The sequence below is a fragment of the Amblyomma americanum genome, chromosome 10 (genome assembly GCF_052857255.1).
Source record: "Amblyomma americanum isolate KBUSLIRL-KWMA chromosome 10, ASM5285725v1, whole genome shotgun sequence".
NCBI classification, from domain to species: Eukaryota; Metazoa; Arthropoda; class Arachnida; order Ixodida; family Ixodidae; genus Amblyomma; species Amblyomma americanum.
The window spans coordinates 106,497,106-106,519,440 of NC_135506.1; the positions used below are offsets into that span (position 1 = coordinate 106,497,106).

Consider the following 22,335-nt stretch of genomic DNA (forward strand, 5'->3'; position numbering starts at 1 on the left):
GAAATTCTTAGCACCCTCCGCTGCGTAACAGGTCTGACCGTCACCGCGGTCAGTTGCTCCGCAGCCGCTGGGAACTAAGGGCTGAGGGTTAATTGGTTTGTTCGTAGAAGGTTGTGGCCAAGTACTACACCAGGGTGGCGGAGTCCTGTTCTGTTGAGGGAGTGCGTTATCGGTTCTGGTCACCGAGATCAGGCCGCACCCCAGGCCTCGTTATGCAATTCCATCGACACACGTTTTTTTTTTTAAACCCGGTGGAGAATTGTGCGGCACCTGGATTAGAGCCCCGGTTCTCTTGCACGCGAGGCGGCCGCTCTACCTCTACGCCATCGCTGGCTCCTCAGAAAATTTATGTAATTGCAAAAATAATCTGCTCATGAGAAACAGTAAAGACCCCCACCTGGATATCCGTGAAAAGAGGCAGGCTCGTAGAGACGATGATCGGCCACGTTGCAGAGCTTGCCGCAACAGGCTTGGGCCCCCGTCTGCTCCCAGGGCGCCAGGGGAATAAGGGCCACCAGCATCAAGTGCTGTGGCTCCAGTAGCAGACGCCTTGTGGCCAAACTGCTCGGACAACATGAAGCACATTTCATACAACACATGAGAGAATACATACTAGTAAGGACCCACATTATACTACAGAAGTCTTAATGGACAATCATTGGGTTTCAGTTAATTAATCACCACACTTGCGACACGCAAAGGTGCCAAGATGACCTCTGTAATTCATATAGTAGAATGAGCGAATAAACCTGTTCCAAAAAACGGCCTCCAAACTAAGAAAGGAGAGCCAATTATTTGCCTTTAATCACATAAAATAATGTTCGACCAATGGCTGCATTTTTTTCTTTAGCAAGATATGGGAGCCTATTCCAAGGTTAAGAAAAAAAGACCAAAAACAGCTCAACCACACGAAAATGGCCAATGGTTGTGTGCATTCCCCGTGTTGCATAGAACCTGTCTGACTAGTTCAAAGCATCCTAGCAGAGCTGACAAGAGAACAAAAGTCTCAGTGTCAGGTTCCTATGCTACTTCACTAGTATTTGGGTCATTCCATGCCTGCCAGATGCAGCAGAGTTTGCGCTCGACCCTCTCTGCTTTTTCACACAAAATCTGTAGCATTTTACTAAACTGTCCAAAGCAATTTCCCTTAATATCCGCTTGGAAAAAATTTTCCTGTCTTGTGATAGTCCTTTCAATTTTGCTAACTAGTGCAAAACAGCCTGTAAAAAATTTAGAAAAATTATCTCCTTTTTCCGCTCAAACGTTTTTTATAAACAATGTATATGATTTTTACTCTCCTATCATGCATGAACAAATTGCCAGTAGGAAGTTTTGTGTTCTTTATTTCGTTTCTTTGAACCCTAAGCGCATAATTTCTTACTTTAAAAACCTCTATGTGGCATTAATGAGGAATATAAAAGCTTTAATCAGCTGCAAAAACATGTACTACTTGGTAATAATGCTTACAATAAAACTGAGTAACATTCATTAAACATAATATTCCAATGTTGCAAAAAAGTATTAAGGTGCATTGTAGGGCGAGTTGGTGAACGAACATTAGGAAGAAACACAGCGCTAAAGAAACGGGACAGTATGGAATGGGACAAGGTATTTGGCCGGAAATTTCATATAGAGGTGGCCTTAGGAAAAATGCGAACTATGACCACACTAATAGTCCGTTTCAAAGCAAATTCATCCCAGGCGACATCAGGCTGGGCTAGCTGCGTATTAAAGACGCGTTGCCAAAAATAAGCATGCGCTCCATATTGTGGGTGTTCGACAGCGTCCTCCGTCATTTTTTGCATCACAATGTCTGCCTTACGGAAACAACTCCTGATGCACGCTGCAGGCAGTTCTATCCACGCGAACTTTTTCCATGGTGGGGAACAGAGTCACCCGGACAGAGACTTCGGCACCTTATCAGTCAATTGCGATCATTGCTCTTAGTATGCACAGGAGTCGGGGCTCCGACAAAACACCTGGAGCATGTGAATTACGCCAATGTCAAGAGGCACGTCTGGCTCGTCGTGTTTGTTGGCAGAAAAATGTGGTTGCCACAGTCAGAAAAGGTAGCACATGGTGCGCACCGACGGTTGTCGAGAACGAACGGGATACTCAAATTTTTTTTACAAGCCACTCGGCAAACAAGTCGCAAATTTATGTTTAGTGGCGTACTCATTGATTAAACTCTCATGCATTGCCCAGTCGTCGCACGAGTATGTAGATTTTAAAGCACTGCAGCCTTGCTACTCTCCGCAAAGACACATGGTGTCCGCTGGTCACTCTCTTCCATGCTCAGCCATTCAAGGACGGTAACTCAAAGCTTACTGCACTTTTCATCACCCTCTTTGAAACCATGCGTTTTCGATGGTCGCATCTTAAGAAAAGCATTGTTGGCGCTCCATACAGACAGTAATCTATTCTTTTATTTTTGCTTTCCGGGGGTTGCGCTCTTTCTTTAGAAATAGGGCAGGTGTTGTCATGCGGACTTTGAGGCGCTCGTCGCTCTGTGCTCCAAAGAGAAACTGAGGTTTTCTACTTCAGGACCGAGTTCACAGTGCCTCCTCAATCGCTGTAGCTGAGTTGTGCAGCCACACTTGTTCACTGTATCTGAGATGCAACGCCATTGCCCTAATACATGATTTGATAGTAGGTTTGCCTTTGTTCGTAATAAACGAGTGTTCGTTATAACTCCAGCAGTTATAAGTGGGCTCGACTGCATTCGCGCACCCCTACATAAAATGCAAGCTGTGCTTTAGATATCTTAAATAATCTCAATTTTGTACCGGTTGTATCCTTGCTCGTTTACGCAGTGTGGCAACATTGTAAGAAGTGCCGATGCCATCATATGCCTGGGAAACACTTGGTAGCCAGGTTGCCATCACAGCATAGGTGCTTCTTGCTAACTGTCCATATTTTCTCTGATTTATTGAATACATAATTTTAAATCACTTTATCCAGAAATACGTTCGGTGACCATTTGTTTTAACTGAAACTACTTTATTTGTTATCCACAAGCGACAGTGACGACACCTGCAGATTGCCTGAAGTATTGTGCGGCAGTCAGGGTCCCACTAGCACTTCCTGCTCATTGCGTGCGCGTCCTGTAATCGATAGTTCACTTCTGGTAACTGTTGTCAAAACTGTTGGCCCGCACGTGATTGACAGTCACACTCCATGCCACATCTTAGCTCTCCTGGAAGCAACGACGAGTGAATAGGATCTGCCACTGGAAGAGGTAGCTATTTTTGTTGTGTCTGACAATGCTCCAAATTTCCGCGCAGCTCTCCGGGACTTTCAGTGCAGTGTTCGGGCCATACATTGCAGTTGGTCATCAAGTATGCCAATGAAGAAACTGCAGGAGTACCAGCCATTCTTAAAAAAGGCCGTGCAATAGTAGGCTCTTACAAGCACAGTGCCCAAGCTGCAGCAAGACTAAAGGACTGCCAGCAGCGGATGGAGCTACTCCTCCTGGAGCTCGTCCAGAATGTAGACACGAGGCGGAATAGCGAGCATGACATGCTATCACGTCTCCTTCAGCTTAAAGAAGCAGTCTGCCTTGAACACGCTACGTCGGAGATAGTGGTATCCAACCTGACACCACAGGAATGGAAAACAGTGGCTGGACTGGTCAAGGTCCTTGAGCCAATTGCATCCGAACAAAAGACATGAGTGGGCAGAAATACGGAACGCACATAGTGCTGAACGACTGTACTGCAGCGGATGTAGACAAGTCACTGTTCGCAAAAAAATACAAAAAACTGTGAAGGCATGATCGCCTAACCACAATGAGCAAAAAGAGTACATCATGGCAACGGCATGCGGCCCATGATTCAAAAACAACTTCTGTACTGAAGCTTTACAAGAAACAAGGCTTCTGGAACGATAAGGACTGAGCTGCAGAGCTCGCCAATCCCACCACCCACTGACTGTGCGGAGCCCTCAACATCTACACCACAAAAGCAGTGCAGTGCCAGCATATGAGACAATATTGACAAACTTGCAATGTCATCTGGGAAGAGAGACAACCGTGAACCAGGCAACATTGATGAACTTCAGCGGCATCTTCGAGAGCCAGTTTGCAGCAAGGATGAAGACCCTTTTACGTACTGGAGGAAAACAGGCAAGCAGAAATTTTAAGGTCAGCTGTACAGAATGGCCAGAAATACCTGGCAATATCAGCAACGCAAGTTCCAAGTGAAAAACTGTTTTGTACAGCTGGCAACATTGCCACGTCCAGGCAAGAAAACCTGTTGCCGGATCACGTGCAGCAGCGGCTTTTTTTTGCATGAGAACTTATAAATTACAAGCACTTCGGCACATGTTTGAGTAAATTTGTTACTATTCGATATTCGATTCAAGAGGTACTATTCGGTATTCGCACACCTCTACACTTGTTCTGTAATGGCTTTACCGGAAAGAAACATGTAACTATTGGAATCATTCTCTAACCATGCAGGGATAAGGCCCAAGACTACAACCCTTGTGACTACACTGGAGGAGTCTTGTTCTTTGATTGTTATGCCTTTTACGCTTTACATTTTAATATGCAAACCTCGGTCGAGAAATACTAGTTTTGTCAATCTGTATACTTGTCGTTTTTTTTCAATCTACAAAGCTCAGCCAGTGGTTTGTTCATTGCAATGTTATCATCAACATCGTCACCAGTAGCAATAAAACTGTATGCTGTTTCTACTATTTCATTCATTAAGAAAAATCTCTACGCTGGTGAAATTTGACTGACATTTTTTGGAACATTGACCTACTAATAATCTATGCTGACTTAATATTTGGGTTTCTAGTCCCTTTAAAGTTTTTATGTGATGCCAACAGTGTTGGGAGTGTGGACCATTTTAATTGACTCAATGAAACCAATTCAAAGAAAGGTTATGTTCTGGTTCACATTGAATAGGTGAATGGTTTAAGTTGTCAGCTGCTATTGATGCCCGATTCATGGGCAAAATGTCAGTACGTGAGGGACCCAGCTGGCATTGGCTAATGGTGTGGTGGAGAGTCTGGCCATCAATGAGTTTTGTACTCCACCCATGCAGCTCTAGCAGCTGTGGTCCTGTATGTTCTGTCGGAGACAAAAGTGCCCAGAAAACGCAAGATCTAGCTGAAATGCAGTGCTATATCACCTGCCAGTTAACCACTTCCCTATAGAGAGGTGCGGTCGTATGAAAGCATCCATGGAGAGGTGTTCTATTTTTTCGGTTCGATGGAAGAAGTGCCGCTGTTGAAATACAGAGAGTGAAATGTTGCTGATCTAAATTGTGTTGTCAACACCCTATCAGAATAGCGGCATACGGCAGGAGAGTATCCACTTTCATGATTCAGTTGTTGGGGTCGTTTCCTAACTAGGGTCCAAAAAAAGTAGAGCAGAGTCTTTTATATGGACCCCTCAGTACTAATAACATCATGTGTGGGATCGATTCAACAGGTGCTTGGACGTCCTGGGAACTTTTGCTTAGATTAGAACACCGCGCCGCTCCATTGCTGCCGCGGTTTTCGGCTCCGTCGCCGCCACGGCGTAGAGGAGGCCGGCTGTGAGAATATGCCCGAACGCGGTGTGATGTCATACCAAACGGCGGCGGCGACGAGCCGCGCGGTGTGCCGTCATGCCAGATGGCGCGGCGAGCGCGCGAAGGACAGTAACCGTCTCACATATTTCGGTGGACATTTGAACCGCTCCCTAAAGAAAGGGATAAAGGAGGGAGTGTAAGGAGAAAGGCATAACTGAAAATTGAAAGTTGCATTTTGAGGAAAGACACGGCGCTGCGCAGCGGCGGAACACTTGTGGCTCGGTGCAATTAGTGGCGCATGTGCAATATTGACTAGGTAGCGAGAGAGAGAGAAATATCTGCGGTGAGGCGCGCGCTGTGACTTTATGTGCCTCGTTGGAGCACGGCCACGTCAAAATCGCAAGTTCGGGGCCAGTGAAGCTTTCGCTTTAAAATAAAAAGACGCCCGTGCGCTGTGCGGTGTCGGTGCAAATTAAAGAGCTCCAGGTGGTCGTATGTCGTATTTCGAGATATATCCGGAGCGCTCCGCTACGACGCCTCTTTCGGTACACATGGCCCATCAAGGACACCGTAGTGGTGGTCCCCGGAATAGTTTTAACTAGCACCGAATCCTTAACGGCACCTAGAAGACTTATAACCAGAAATGTTCGTCTTAAAAGCTCAAAAATAGTAACTGCTGACTAAAAAACCCAGTTGGCAGTCGCAAGTCGACTGGGGAACAGTGCAGCTTGGCACTGAGACATGGTTTAAAAGGGTCCCTGTCAGAATCTACAACGCTGCTCGGCTAGGTTGCAGTGTGCAAGCATTTGCAAAAGGCAGAAATGAGAGTGCACAGCAAGACTGAAGACGTTGGTCGAGCAAGCCTGAGCAACGACATAGTAGCTCGCAACTCAAGAACGAAGCGACGTATCTCCATGAAAAGAGGCCCTCTAAGCCCACTGTATTGATGTCGTGGTTAATGCGGTTAATCCTTGCTTAGTCTCCTTGCAGCTACCAGCCGCCTTGAGATGCCACGCTTGAATGTGCAAGGAGATTAAAACCACAACGTGACAGGTGGTCGATGCTGTTGGCTGGAGGGCCTCCATTTGCCCGTTGAGGGCATTTGCCGTTTCTGTCTTCAACTGTATAAAACTGTACCTGGAAGTGACCATTGAGTCTGCTTCCACGGCGCCGCGTCACAAAAGATAAACTCTGTTCGAATAACGATCAGCACCCACTTCGATGTTCACAGACTAGTCTACAAGTAGCATTGCCATAGTTCCTACCAGTTTGTAACCTTTCCGTAAGGGTACACAGTAGCTGCGGAATACAATCTAATAACGTTGATGTGGTAACTTATCCTTAACCAGACCTTTCATTCCTGAGAGAGCTTGCCGGTATTCTGTGCAGCCATCCTATCGTCTGGTTCTGCTGCGAACTACGTAACACTAGCTGTACTGTGAGGTTAACGTTTGCTTCAACAATAGCGAAACGAGCGCTTAGAGGTCTGTCGGTTACTAGAGAATTCTTGCTGCACCTAACCTGTGAGGTGATTCCACAAGTTCCCTTAAACATCTCACCCAAGTCTCCCAATTCAACTTACCTGTTGAAGGGGCCATGCCTGCTTCTTCCGGCTTAGGAGGTGTGCGCCTGCGGCTGACTCCATCTGCTTTCACGTCACGGCTTGGCGACCAGGCAACCATTTCGATTCTGCAGTCGGACCTGCTTTCACATCATGGCTTGGCGACAGGGTAACCCTCCGCGATTCTGCAGTGAGACCGGCTTTCTTGCTAAGGCTTGGCGTATTGGTGCCGCCTTGGGTGCAACGATTGCAATCAAGTTGGACGCGGTGTAAGCGCGTTTCTTCCAGCCAAGGAATCCGCCTGAAAACGAAGACGCGGTGGAGATCACCCTGAGACCTACGATTTTTGGACGCTATCATCTTTGCATGGCGGAACAAAAAAAAACTGCTGTCGAACGCCACTTTAGATTATTTAGGAGTCTATTTGCACAAAGGCGACCAAACTGTGACCCCGTTCTACAAAGACGCGAGGCCGACTCATGGCGTTCTTTTGGTGCTCCCGACTGTTGAAATTGCGCAGAAGCACGGTACACACACGCTCAAAGCTAGTATTATAAGCTCTGACCTCTGCTCATGAGCGTGTGTGTTGCGGCACTGTGATCGACTGGGAACTTTCCAACACAGATCCTTTGCAACATTCTCTCAAGGAAGGCGCAGCGCACAGTCAAACATGTCCTGCGCACTTTGCATCCAGGGCCTAAGTTCTAAGGGTTGGTGGAAGCGCCATTCCTTAACCAGAACCATTAATCGGAACGATAACCATTAATCGCAAGTGTTTCACAACGGCGCTTAGCTGAACGCACTAATCACCGAGCCACAGGGGGGGGGGTGCAATTAATCCGAAACATTTCATTACGCCGCCCAAGTCGCATCTCTTTTTCACTGCCAACATTCTTTCTCCCTCGATGAAGTGTGCACTGAGAAGTCACACTGTTACTGCGGCTTTGCTCTCCTGAAGAGAGAAATTATGATCTACGACATAGCACGCGGCTGTTAAAGAGTTTATTGATATTGCATGGAGATGTTGTGGTACCAGACCTGCTACAATTTCTTCAAAATAATCGCTGTGCGGGGACAGCCTTAAGGCGATAAACGTGCTTCTTAAAATATATAAACGAGTGGATGGGCAGAACGAAAATCAACACTCATCATCATATTCAATGGCTACCAAGCAGCAGAGAACCTGTCCCATGTGTCTTCACTCCCACAGGCAGACCACTACTGAATAAGCAGACGCGGCACACTGCACAGATCCTGTTACTTATGGCTCGAACTCACCTCTGCGCCACTCTCATTTTTTAGCCGAGAAACGTGGTATTTTTAGTGATGCTGAAGCTGCCCACCCGGAAGAATTGTTACTGTACTGCGAGGTACGCGATGTAACCATGCTAGTGAACTGGTGTCCTCAACTTAGAGTAGTCAGCGTCTCGATTTGACAGCGAGTCCTCTCATACGGCCAATGCGCATGGCGCGTCTCGCCCCTCTTGGCTGCAGGCTATTCCGCAGGCCACGCGGCACAATTTCTTGGAAGGAAACGTTTAGACGCGACCGAGCAATGCGAAACGCTCTGCGGCACTACGTGCGCACCCTTAATATGGACGGCCGGCACGCCTCAAAGCCCGCGACGCGTAGTACTCAGGACACGCCTAGGTGATCAGTGTTTACGGCACTCGGCTACTGATACAGAGTACCCAGGTTCGAACCCGACCACAGCGGCCGCGTTGCGATGGAGGGGAAACGCAAAGGCTCCTGTGCGCTGCGCGATGTCAGTGCACATTAAAGATCCCCAGGTGGTCGAACTTATTTCGGAGCCCTCTACTACGGCACCTCTTCCTTTCTTCTCTAGTCCCTCCTTTATTCCTTACCTTACGGCGCGGTTCAGGTGTCCGCCGATATGTGAGACAGACACTGCGGCAATTCTTTTCCCCAAAAACCAATTTTCATTTTCATGGGGACACCTACGCATTTCTTACATGTAAATGCGGAAACAAGTGTAACTGGCTCCCTGGGTCAATGGACAACTCAGTCGCGCTGTGAGTAGGCGGTCGCGTGCGTCTACAAATTGAGGCAGTTATGAGCCTTTCCTTTTCTCGAAACCAGCTTAATTGCATCCGACTCTATTTTGAGGAAAGGAAAGACACCTAACTGGCTCCCCGGGTGGGTGGACACCTCATTAGTGAGAGAGTGGACACCTCATTAGCGCTTTAATCTACGTGGTGGTGAGGGCGCCGGGACTCCATGGCTGCAGGAGGGGCGACGATGTCATGTGCGTGTCCCGATCCGGCCACATGTTTCTGATGACGGGTGGGGGTTGCTCACATGAGTCAAGTCTACTCTCGCAATGCAAAGTGCGCCGGCGTACTAAAACAACAAGCCTCGAGATGACTAACTTCTCTTCAAAGAGCATTTAGAGAAGAAACGGGCACCTCGTGCCACATGATATAATAATAATAATAATAATTGGTTATGGGGGAAAGGAAATGCGCAGTATCTGTCTCATATCATTGGGCACCTGAACCGCGCCGTAAGGGAAGGGATAAAGGAGGGAGTGAAAGAAGAAAGGAAGAAGAGGTGCCGTAGTGGAGGGCTCCGGAATAATTTCGACCAACTGGGGATCTTTAACGTGCACTGACATCGCACAGCACACGGGCGCCTTAGCGTGTTTCCTCCATAAAAACGCAGCCGCCGCGGTCGGGTTCGAACCCGGGAACTCCGGATCAGTAGTCGAGCGCCCTAACCACTGAGCCACCGCGGCGGTGGTGCCACATGACGCCACATTTCATTTTTCTTCAATTATTCAATTAGGCAGCAGCAGAAAGAAGGGAAAAATTTGTTATAATTAAATTCGGCATATGATTAAATGAAATGGCGCAGTATCTCTCACGCCTTGGTGGACAACTGAACAGCGCTGTAAGCCAAGGAATCAATGATAGAGTGAAAGAAGAAGGGAAGAAAATGGTGCCATGTAGGGCTCCGGAATAATTTCGACTATCTGGGGATCTTTTACGCGCGCTGACATTGCAAAGCACACTGACGCCCTTTTGCGTTTCGCCTCCCCGAAAGCTGTTCGGCTCTATGATTCCGCTCCAGAGGGTGCCCGGAGACTGAGTCCGGGTTCCCTGTATGAGCCCTCAAAGTTTGTCTTACTACACTGTAGATTTTGCAGACAGTAGTCCACTACAATAACTGCGTCTAGCAAAGCTCGACTAGGTTTTGCAACCAGGCTGCAAACTCTACAGTGGAGCCATGCTACAGGCAGTTCTTGCTGTGCTCTACAGAAAGCCTCTCATGGCTTTACAAAGCTCTCAATTATCTCACATAACAGCACAATCGAACTTACGGAGTCAAGCGTGATGGCCGCCACTTTCGATGGAACGGTGGCACCTGCTTTCACGCTACGGCCGGACGCCGTATAGTTTCGCCTTTGATGCTCTGGACAGGTCGGTTCTCGACGCCGAGGAAACACGTCTCTTCTCGAAGAAAGACGCAGCCTGCAGCGAGGAGACACGCCGCAATGATCACGCCGGAATCTGCGTTGACGAAGTATCTTTCCACCGTGCAATTAAAAGAGAGCTAAGCTCCAATAAGCACGCCAATGATCGAAGGCAGTTTTAGCTTTGGTTTAGCCATATATAGCGCTGCATTCTGGCGTGGTGGACACCTTCTGGTTTCGCATTCCTCCGCTCGCCGCCTGTCACCCTTTCTCTCCTCCCTATCCTTCCTCTCATAATCGTGGAGACGACCATGTCCTTCTCTTTGGTACTTGCTACGGTTCGCAGATGGCAATAAATTTTAAATAAAATATATAATCCCATGATTGGGCTGACCTGTTCACCAAGTAGTTATGACCATATGGCAGGCGGTGCAGGTTCAAGATAAAATGCAGGGCTATATCGCTGCACCAAACCAATAACATACTTCTCTGTAAAAAGTGCTTCGCTCCGATGAAGCCTACTGATGCAGTAAGGAATGCAGTGTAAACATCGTCCGCAAGACTGTCGAGGAGCTAAAACAAGGAGACACTGAGCATGTTAACGTTGTTTAGCAAGCTGCAAAGGTGAACAGAATTCCCTATTTAAAGCAGGCGCTACCGCCTGCCCACAGCTTCTACCATCCACCTTCTTGAATCCCAACTAAGCACATCAGTTCACCCATCGCAGTGCCCCACGAGGCGAAAAATATACGGCAGTTCTATGCGTACCCCAAATCATTCCGCATAGGCATGTTCCCAACCACGAGTGAGTGAGTAAAAGCTTCATTGGTCGAAAGAGTAGAGCGTTGGTTAGGGGTCTCGGGCGGTATAGTCCCATACCACGGCCTTGATTTGAGTATCTCGGGCATCGCTGGCCTTTGCTGAAAGCCACGCGTCAAATAAGGGAGCAGTCATGAGAGCGGGGGGTGGAAGATGTGCTGTGGAGGATGCGCTCTACAGTCCCGTGTTATGTGGTCCAGTGGCTTTTTCGCCGTAGAACCGACAGCTCGAGCTAAACATTTCAGCAAATAAAATTGAAAATTGGTTTTTGGGGAAAAGAAATGACGCTGTATCTGTCTCATAAATCGTTGGACATCTGAACCGCGCAGTAAGGGAAGGGATAAAGGAGGGAGTAAAAGAAGATAAGAAGAAAGACGTGCCGAAGTGGAGGGCTTCGGAATAATTTCGACCACCTGGGGATCTTTAACATGCACTGACATCACACTGCACATAGGCGCCTTAACGTTTTGCCTCCATAAAAACAGCGACCGTGGTCGGGTTGGAACCTGGGAACTCCGGATCAGTTGCCGAGCGCCCTAACCATTGAGCCACCGCGGCTGGTCGGGACAAAGAGAAGGAAGAAATAGGTGCCGTAATGGAGGGTTCCGGAATAATTTCGACCGCCTGGGGATCTTTAACGTGCACTGACAATGGACAGCGCACGGTTTCGCTTCCATCGAAACCCGGCCGCCGTGGTCTGCTTCGAACCTGATTATTGGTTTTGAGAAATGGAAGGCGCAGTAAATGTCCGACTTCCCAGTGGATACGTCATCCGCGCCGTGAGGGAAGGGCGGAAAGTGGGAGAGAAAAATACAGAGAGAAATAAGAGACATTTTGCGAATTTTGAAAAGCATATGGAGCAGTAGCTGGTTTTCTTCTTGGTAGACACCTCCACTGCGCTGTCAACGAAAAAAAGGAGGTGGGAGCGGAAGAAGAATTTTAGCTGTGACTTTACTGCTGAACCTGGTTAGAGAGCGAAATCTGTGGTGTATCGGGCAAGTAGACGCGGCTTGGCGTCTGTTACCTTGAGTGCGCTCCGCACACTGGATAGGCAGCGTGTTCGCCCTGCCACACTGGTAGGTGGAAGTTAAATTAAAGGTGTACTGCGAGAGTCTCGTCACCCAATGAACGCTGCGGCCTATTCGTGCAGTGCCGCCTGTATGCTACAACGTTGTCAGCGCTAATGCATGAAGGCTACATCTCTCTCACCACCGCCAGGTACATCAAAGCGCGTTTGAGACGTCCACCGACCCAAGGAGCAAGATATACGCCCTTTCTTTCCTCAAAATCATAGGAGTCTAGAACGTTGCCGACGCCCACGAACACAACGAACGCCGACGGCCTATAGAAACATACGCGCGCTCGGTTTCGGCGGCGGCGGGTAGTGACGTCATAGCTGCCAAGTGGTTCAAGGTGGGTTCGATGTCAAACCCGCGTACGCGGCTAAAAAGCTACGGATGGGGTGTTACAGCTTTCATTGAAGAAAAAAAGAGGTGTAATAGATGAAGGCTCCGGGATAATTTCGACCACCTGGAGATCTTTAACATGCATTGGCATCGCACAGCACACGAGAGCCTTTTGCGTTTCACCTGAGCCGAAACGCGGCTGTCGCGGTAGTGTTCGAAACCGGATACTCTGGCTCAGTAGCGGAGGGCGCTAACTATTCGGCCACAGCGACGGGCGAGCAGCAAACCCCATCCTAAGCCGTTTACAACTAACCAATTTACATGCCCGTGTACTTTTCTTTTCGTTAATCCAGTGGCAAAGTGCAGTATGGTTGGAAGCCCTTGACTACTCTATTGTGAAGACTTGCATTTCCCTGTAAAACCCTTTTGTGCAAAATTTTATTCCAGCTGCTGAGTTCTTCCTGCTAAGAAATCTTGCCCCCAAAAGGGGGACACTTATTCGCTGATTACATGGGACAAAGCGATAACATAGTCGCCCGCCCTAGACACCCACGCCATTGACACCCATAGACACCCGCTCCCATTGGCACCAATGCATGTGCTAATTGAAGGCTCGAGGCCCGACCAATGGCTAGCGGAACTTCCGACTAGCAGTTCAGCGCTCGACCTCACGCATATTGAAACGGTATCAGCAAAGCACTAGTGCGACAGTTTGGGGGACGCCTCGTCACAGAGTGTGGGCCACACAACGACGCCGGGAAATCGCCTCCACGTGCTCACGCCCTGAGGGTTCCCTTCACGTCGAATAGGAAAGCTTCGCCACCGGCCTCAACGTCTCGGGGACCAAATCACTGTAACCGTGGTTTCAAATTTCTTGAAAAGTCTCCTTCACGTGGAAAAGGAACGCTTCGTCGCTGGCCTCAACGTCTCGTGGTCGAAATTACTGTGAGCGTTGGTTCAAATTTCATAAAAAGCCCTTCACTTCGAAAAAAAACGCTTCGCCTCTGGTCTCAGCGTTTCGCGGATTAAATCTGTAATCCCTGGTTCAGATTTCATGAAAAGTCTCGTTCACGTTGAAAAGGAACGCTTCGCCGCCGGCCTCAACGTTTCGCGGTCCATATTAGTTTAGGCGCTGGTTCAAATTTCATGAAAAGTCCTTCACGTCGAAAGAAACGCTTCGCTTCCAGCCTCAACGCCTCGCGGAAAAAATCACTGTAACCGTTGGTTCAAATTTCATTGAAATACGATTCTGATGTGGCCTGTGCGCTACCACGGCCGCCGTAGTGATGTGCTTTTACGCGAGAGCGTATACAGCTCGTTTGGTCGAAATGCCCTCGGCATAGTAGTTAGAACCCCGTGTCGGAAATAATCGAGGGCTGCGTGGAAAAAAATCGTATCATGGTAATTTATTGTTCTAGTGACTGATGACTGCTGTGTGATAGGTGATGGCGAGTTGATGAAATTGTAATAAAGAAATGAAATAAATGCGAAAAAGAGGGGTTCAAAAGTAAAATCGCTGAGAATTAAAAGCAACTACTTAATGTTGCTAATTAAGGAAATTTAGAGCGAGTCATTGATAAAATATATGAAACAATTGAAAGAATGAAAAATGAGTTCAAAGGTATGCTCAGAATGGTAAGCATAAGAGAGCGTTGTTGAAATTGTAAGCCTAACCCACTATGTACGCTATCGCGTCGTACCCTTAAGGCTGTTCATCGCATGCGCTTATAAAGCGTTGCTCACGAGATTTTCGAACCAGAAAGCTCCACTTTTCGCATGCAAAGCTGACGGCCGAATGAGGCTTAGATTTCACCTCTAAATTGAGGCTCGCCATAGAAAAGGTGCATGGCGGGTTCACTTTGTGCACGCCCGAATAACTCCACGAACGCCGACTGAAACAGTTATCAAGCTGTTTGTGAGCGTTCGTGGTGCGCTTGAGGAGTCCACCGACAAAGCGAACGCACTGCGCACCGCAGGGATCGCTAGAAGGAGCCCGGCGCCTCCAAAGCTCAGTCGAAGACTTGCCCCGGTTCTGGCTCCATGTCTTCTACGGTGCACTGGAGGTGCAGGGCTCCTTCTAGCGATCCTTACGACCGAGAGCGACACGAAGCAGCGTTGGCTAGAGATAAATCGCGAAAGCTGGCTCACCGGATTCGAGGTTCGTTTCCGGGAGCCTGACTCATGCGCCGAACGCCGAAAATACAAAGCCACAGTGGCGGGTACTCACCTCGGGAAGCTGGTTAACGACGTATTCTTCGGCAGGAACACTAACACTGACGCCGTCTGTTCCGTAGATAAATCCCTGTGATCTCACGTTTGCAAGTCATGTGCACTGAGGTCGAACTCTTCCAGAAACTAACGAAGTGCGGCCAACCTCAACCTGGCACAGCGAATTCTCTTTGCAATCCACGGGGCAGCCTTTCATTGGCGGAGACAGTCTAGTGTTGACGAATCACGGCACAGGAGGTAGCAGCACGTGCTCTAAGGTCCCGCACGCGCACTCTCCAACGCCACCTGTATGGCGTCTCAGCATTAGACGCCGACATGCAACATGGAGATGTTCGAATGTGTTGAAAAAAATTTTTGAACACATTCTAACATCTCCATGTGTGATGGCTCGATGGCTGAATGGTTGGGCGCTCAGCTAGAGAGCGGGAATACCCGCGTACGAACGCGGCCGCGGCAGCCGCATTTCTATGCAGATGAAAAATTAACAAAAACTGAAAATGGATATTGGTTTTTGGGGAAAGGAAATGGCGCAGTATCTGTCTCACATATCGGCGGACACCTGAACCGCGCCGTAAGAGAAGGTTTTTTTATGGGTTTATAGGGGTTTAACGTCCCAAAGCGACTCAGGCTATGAGGGACGCCGTAGTGAAGGGCCCCAGAGATTTCGACCACCTGGGGTTCTTTAGCGTGCACTGACATCGCACAGTACACGGGCCTCTAGAATTTCGCCTTCATCGAAATTCGACCGCCGCGGCCGGGATCGAACCCGCGTATTTCGGGCCGGCAGCCGAGCGCCATAACCACTCAGCCACCGCGGCGGCTGAATATAAGAGAAGGGATAAAGGAGGAAGTGAATGAAAAAAGGAAGAGGTGCCGTAGTGGAGGACTCCGGTATAATTTAGACCACCTGGGGATCTTTAACGGGCTCTGACATCGCACAGCACACGGGCGCCTTAGCGTTTTTCCTCCATAAAAACGCTGCCGCCGCGGTCGGGTTTGAACCCGGGAACTCCGGATCAGTAGTGGTGGTGGTAGTCGTTTTATTAAAAATAATAGTAAAAAGGAAGGAAAAGATTTTTTCTAGGCCCGGCATCTGCCATCGATACTGAAGCACCTATGCTGGGGCAGCGGAAATAAAGGATAGCAGGCAGAATGGAGGAATGAAATGAAAGAGGTGAGGGGACAGGAAGAGAGGATAGGGGGAGAAGTAATATGTACAAACTATTTAAACAATAAGAAATGTGTCCAGGTTGTGCGCGTGATTAGTTCATTTTAGAGGAATTAAATCACACACGCGCACAGCACTGTGATGGTTAAAACTGGAGTGCGGCGTCCAGTTATTAATCGTTCAAGGCAGAACTCGCGGAGCGTTCGGTCACTGCGTGTAACTACCTGACGGAGAACAGACGGGACGTCAAGCCCGTGTGTTCGAGGAATGCACAGAGGCTCACCAAAGTTCGCTCACGAGTGCGCGCACTGCCCTGCGGCCACAATAGCGTCTTGATGGAGTCTGGTAGTATGCCTTGCGCCCTATAGGCCGCGAGCATATCGCGACGAGCATCGGCGAACGCGGCACAGCGAAGGAGCAGGTGTTCTAGTGTTTCCACTGCACCGCATCCGTCACACACATCACTCGTCGCGATTCCGTGACGCAGCGGATCAGTAGTCGAGCGCCCTAACCACTGAGCCACCGCGGCGGTTGGAAATGAAAAACTTAAAATTGGTTTTTGGGGAAAGGCAATTGCGCAGTATGTCTCGCACCTCGGCCAGCACCTAAACCGCGCATTAAGGGAAGGGATAAAGGAGGGACTAAGCGAACAAAGAAAGAGGTGTCGTATAAATAATAATAATAATAACTCGTTTTTGAGGAAAGGAAATGGCGCAGTATCTGTCTCGCACCTCGGCCAGCACCTAAACCGCGCATTAAGGGAAGGGATAAAGGAGGGACTAAACGAACAAAGAAAGAGGTGTCGTATAAATAATAATAATAATAACTCGTTTTTGAGGAAAGGAAATCGCGCAGTATCTGTCTCGCACCTCGGCCAGCACCTAAACCGCGCATTAAGGGAAGGGATAAAGGAGGGACTAAACGAACAAAGAAAGAGGTGTCGTATAAATAATAATAATAATAACTCGTTTTTGAGGAAAGGAAATGGCGCAGTATCTGTCTCGCACCTCGGCCAGCACCTAAACCGCGCATTAAGGGAAGGGATAAAGGAGGGACTAAACGAACAAAGAAAGAGGTGTCTTATAAATAATAATAATAATAACTCGTTTTTGAGGAAAGGAAATGGCGCAGTATCTGTCTCGCACCTCGGCCAGCACCTAAACCGCGCATTAAGGGAAGGGATAAAGGAGGGACTAAACGAACAAAGAAAGAGGTGTCGTATAAATAATAATAATAATAACTCGTTTTTGAGGAAAGGAAATCGCGCAGTATCTGTCTCGCACCTCGGCCAGCACCTAAACCGCGCAATAAGGGAAGGGATAAAGGAGGGACTAAACGAACAAAGAAAGAGGTGTCGTATAAATTATAATAATAATAACTCGTTTTTGAGGAAAGGAAATGGCGCAGTATCTGTCTCGCACCTCGGCCAGCACCTAAACCGCGCATTAAGGGAAGGGATAAAGGAGGGACTAAACGAACAAAGAAAGAGGTGTCTTATAAATAATAATAATAATAACTCGTTTTTGAGGAAAGGAAATCGCGCAGTATCTGTCTCGCACCTCGGCCAGCACCTAAACCGCGCCTTAAGGGAAGGGATAAAGGAGGGACTAAGCGAACAAAGAAAGAGGTGTCGTATAAATAATAATAATAATAATAACAACTCGTTTTTGAGGAAAGGAAATGGCGCAGTATCTGTCTCGCACATCGTTTGACATCTGAACCTCGTCGTAAGGGAACGGATAAAGGAGGGAATGAAAGAAGAAAGGAAGAAAGAGGTGCCATATTGAAGGGCTCTCGAATAATTTCGACCACCTGCGGATCTAACGTGCACAGACATCGCACAGCACACGGGCGCCTTAGCGTATTGGAGGGCTGGTTTCTCTATGTGGCAAGAGTTCGCTGCCAACCGGCCCCACCTCAGTCCCAGCCAGCCATTAAGGAATATCCATCGCAGAGCCTACGAAACGTGGGATGGCCGCCAGAAGACCAGACGCGTCCCCAGCTGACAGCCTATTAAGAACCTTCCGCCATCAGTTGGAGAACAACGTTCAGTTGCTCACCTATCATGCTGGTATGTGAAATACGCTTCACCCGCCGCGGTGGCTCAGTGGTTAGCGCGCTCGGCTACTCATCCAGAGTTCCCGGGTGCGAAACCTACCGCGGCGGCTGCGTTTTTATGGAGGAAAAACTCTAAGGCGCCCGTGTGATGTGCGATGTCACTGCACTTTAATGATTCGCAGGTGGTCGAAATTATTACGGAGCCCTCCACTACGGCACCTCTTTCTTCTTTCACTCCCTCCTTTATCCCTTCCCTTACGGCGCGGTTCAGGTGTCCAACGATTTATGAGACAGATACTGCGCCATTCTCTTTCCCCCAAAACCAATTATTATTATGATTAAATACGCTTCAGCTGTAGTTTTATTATACTTGAGAATACACTTAGGTTTCTACTCAAAACCGGGTTCCCAGAATGCAATGGAGCGAAGGTTGCGCCCACGCAGGTGAATTTACACCAGCGTGAACATTGAGTCCGGACCACACCACACATGCAGGAGCCTTTGCTTTCGGCTCACAGAATCCTTCACAGTCGCGCAAAATTAACTTGGATTGCGCACGCTGAACACTCATTGGTTATTGTTTTTTTTTAACTTAAATTGAACCTTTTCTTATTGGAATGTAGTACGTTCCCATACGTTCGTATTGGAACGTCTCTCCTGCGCGCACAATCGAGAAGCGGGTTTCCACCGAGGTATGTAAGAAAGTTACGGCGTCACTTCCTTTCCTCAAAACAAATTTTCAAAAAATTAAGGGGGGATGGGGCACTTTGTTGACCTATAGTGCGGTGAGACGAGAAACCTTTCGCGTAATGTTGCTGCTTGTATCGCTTATGTGTGGTTAAGATGGTGATTAAATACTACACAACTGATCGCTTCCCGACGCTTTCGCTGACGTTCATTAGCGCGCGCACGCTTGGTTGTTAGAGACACAAGAGAGCGTTTAGGCAGCATCTTTAATAATAGTAATAATAATAACAATAACAATAATTGGTTTTTAGGGAAAGGAAATGGCGCAGTATCTGTCTCACATATCGGCGGACACCTGAGCCGCGCCGTATGGGAAGGGATAAGGGAGGGAGTGAAAGAAGAAAGGAACAAAGAGGTGCCGTAGTGTAGGGCTCCGGAATAAATTCGACCACCTGGGGATCGTTAACGTGCACTGACATCGCACAGCACACGGGCGCCTTAGCGTTTTGCCTCCATAAAAACGAAGCCGCCGCGGTCGTGTTCGAAACCGGGAACTCCGGATCAATAGCGACATCCTTACAGATCGGCATTCAGGACGCGTCTGGCCAGATTTCCTGGCGTACACGTCTCTCGAACGATGGTGGCGCCATGCAATGGTGTCACACGCATGTAAAGTAGGCTGAAGAGGAGGTGCACTGTCCACTGTTTGCTGGCGCCTTCTGCATTCGCAGTGCATTATTGTATACTGAGTTCCTAGTTACGACATACTGCGCCAACAACTAGTATGAATTATTAATTACTAATTGACTAATTATTATTAACTGTGAGGACATTCCTCTGCTTACGTGGAGGAATGCGAAAACGAGTGTTCTGTGGAAAAGAATCCCCGCCGCGGTGGCTCAGTGGTTAGGGCGCTCGACTACTGATCCGGAGTTCCCGGGTTCGAACCCGACCGCGGCGGCTGCGTTTTTATGGAGGAAAAACGCTAAGGCGCCCGTGTGCTGTGCGATGTCAGTGCACGTTAAAGATCCCCAGGCGGTCGAAATTATTCCGGAGCCCTCCACTACGGACCTATTTGTTCCTCTCTTCTTTCACTCCCTCCTTTATCCCTTCCCTTACGGCGCGGTTCAGGTGTCCAACGATATATGAGACAGATACTGCGCCATTTCCTTTCCACCAAAAACCAATTATTAATGTGGAAAAGAAAGGTTTTTGAAAAAGGAGGAAGCAGCTAATAATGATAATAATAATTGGCTTTTGGGGAAAGGAAATGGCGCAGTATCCGTCTCATATACCGTTTGACACCTGAACCGCGGCGTAAGGGAAAGGATAAAGGAGGGAGTGAAAGTAGAAAGGTACAAAGAGGTGCTAGTGGTGGGCTCAGGAATAAATTCGACCACCTGGGGATCTTTAACATGCACTGACATCGCACAGCACACGGGCGCCTTAGCGTTTTGCCTCCATAAAAACGCAGCCGCCGTGGTCGGGTTCGAACCCGGGAACTCCAGATCAATAGCCGAGCGCCCTAACCGCTGAGCCACCGCGGCGGGTAGGCAGTAGCTCTCAGATCTAATTCTCGGTGGACAGCGCAAACAAGTTACATTGACAGCTATAGTGCGACATCATCGCTGGCGAGCCGTAAGCCTATAAAGGCTTTCTCCTTAAAATTAGCTGCGATTTTACAGCCACTGAACCTGGTTAGAGAGCGAAAGCTGTGGTATATCGGGCGACTAGGCGCGGCTTGGCGCCTGTAACGTGACTGCGTTCCGCAGGCTGGTAGGCAGCGCTTTCACCCTGCCACCCTGGCAGTAAATTAATGTTTGACCGCGAGAGGCTGGTCACCCAAATAACGCTGCGGCCTATCGCTGCAGTGGCGCGTCTCTTCCACAATGCTGTCAACGCTAATATATGAAGCCCACATATCTCGCCAGGCCACGTACTTCAAGCGCAGCTGAGGTTCCCTCTGACCTTGGGAGCCGGTTATGCGGTATTTCTGTCCCCTAAATAAACGCCGACAATGAACGCCGATGGCCCATAAAAAAATTGGAATTGAAAATTGGTTTCTGGGGAAAGGAAATGGCACAGTACCTGTACGCCATTTCCTTTTGCCCAAAAACCAATTTTCATCACTTTCTTTAATTTTTGATCTGCATAGAAATAAGGCGGCCGCGGCGGCGTTCGTACGCGGGTTTTCCCCGCTCACTAGCTGAGTGCATAACCTTTCAGCCATCGAGACGTGTATGGCATCTGAGCATCAGACGCCGACGTGGAGATGTTCGAATGTGTTGAAAAAAATTTTTTTCAACACATTCGAACATCTCCATGTTGCATGTCGGCGTCTAATGCTGAAACGCCATACAGGTGGCGTTGGAGAGTGCGCGTGCTGGACCTTAGAACACGTGCTGCTGCCTCCTGTGCCGTGATTCGTCAACACTAGACTGTCTCCGCCAATGAAAGGCTGCCCCGTGGATTGCAAAGAGAATTCGCTGTGCCAGGTTGAGGTTGGCCGCACTTCGTTAGTTGCTGGAAGAGTTCGACCTCAGTGCACATGACTTGCAAACGTGAGATCACAGGGATTTATCTACGGAACAGACGGCGTCAGTGTTAGTGTTCCTGCCGAAGAATACGTCGTTAACCAGCTTCCCGAGGTGAGTACCCGCCACTGTGGCTTTGTATTTTCGGCGTTCGGCGCATGAGTCAGGCTCCCGGAAACGAACCTCGAATCCGGCGAGCCAGCTTTCGCGATTTATCTCTAGCCAACGCTGCTTCGTGACGCTCTCGGTCGTAAGGATCGCTAGAAGGAGCCCTGCGCCTCCAGTGCACCGCCGAAGACATGGAGCCAGAACCGGGGCAAGTCTTCGACTGAGCTTTGGAGGCGCCGGGCTCCTTCTAGCGATCCCTGCAGTGCGCAGCGCGTTCGCTTTGTCGGTGGACTCCTCAAGCGCACCACGAACGCTCACAAAAAGCTTGATAACTGTTTCAGTCGGCGTTCGTGGAGTTATTCGGGCGTGCACAGACAAAGTGAACCCGCCATGCACCTTTTCTATGGCGAGCCTCAATTTAGAGGTGAAATCTAAGCCTCATTTGGCCGTCAGCTTTGCATGCGAAAAGTGGAGCTTTCTGGTTCGAAAATCTCGTGAGCAACGCTTTATAAGCGCATGCGATGAACAGCCTTAAGGGTACGACGCGATAGCGTACATAGTGGGTTAGGCTTACAATTTCAACAACGCTCTTAGCTTACCATTCTGAGCATACCTTTGAACTCATTTTTCATTCTTTCAATTGTTTCATATAGTTTATAAATGACTCGCTCTAAAGTTCCTTAATTAGCAACATCAAGTAGTTGCTTTTAATTCTCAGCGATTTTACTTTTGAACCCCTCTTTTTCGCATTTTTTTTTTCATTTCTTTATCACAATTTCGTCAACTTGCCATCACCTATCACACAGCAGT

The 22,335-nt window shown here is 48.5% G+C and overlaps 1 long non-coding RNA gene across 1 annotated transcript; it reads right to left on the reverse strand.

Moving 5' to 3' along the window:
- Positions 1-474: 474 nt before the first annotated feature.
- Positions 475-15,115, reverse strand: LOC144106260 (uncharacterized). Its single transcript, XR_013308947.1, has 4 exons — positions 14,969-15,115; positions 10,424-10,574; positions 7,105-7,384; positions 475-561 (listed from the first exon to the last, which is right to left on the reverse strand). It is a non-coding gene; the product is annotated as an uncharacterized LOC144106260 (long non-coding RNA).
- Positions 15,116-22,335: the final 7,220 nt, after the last annotated feature.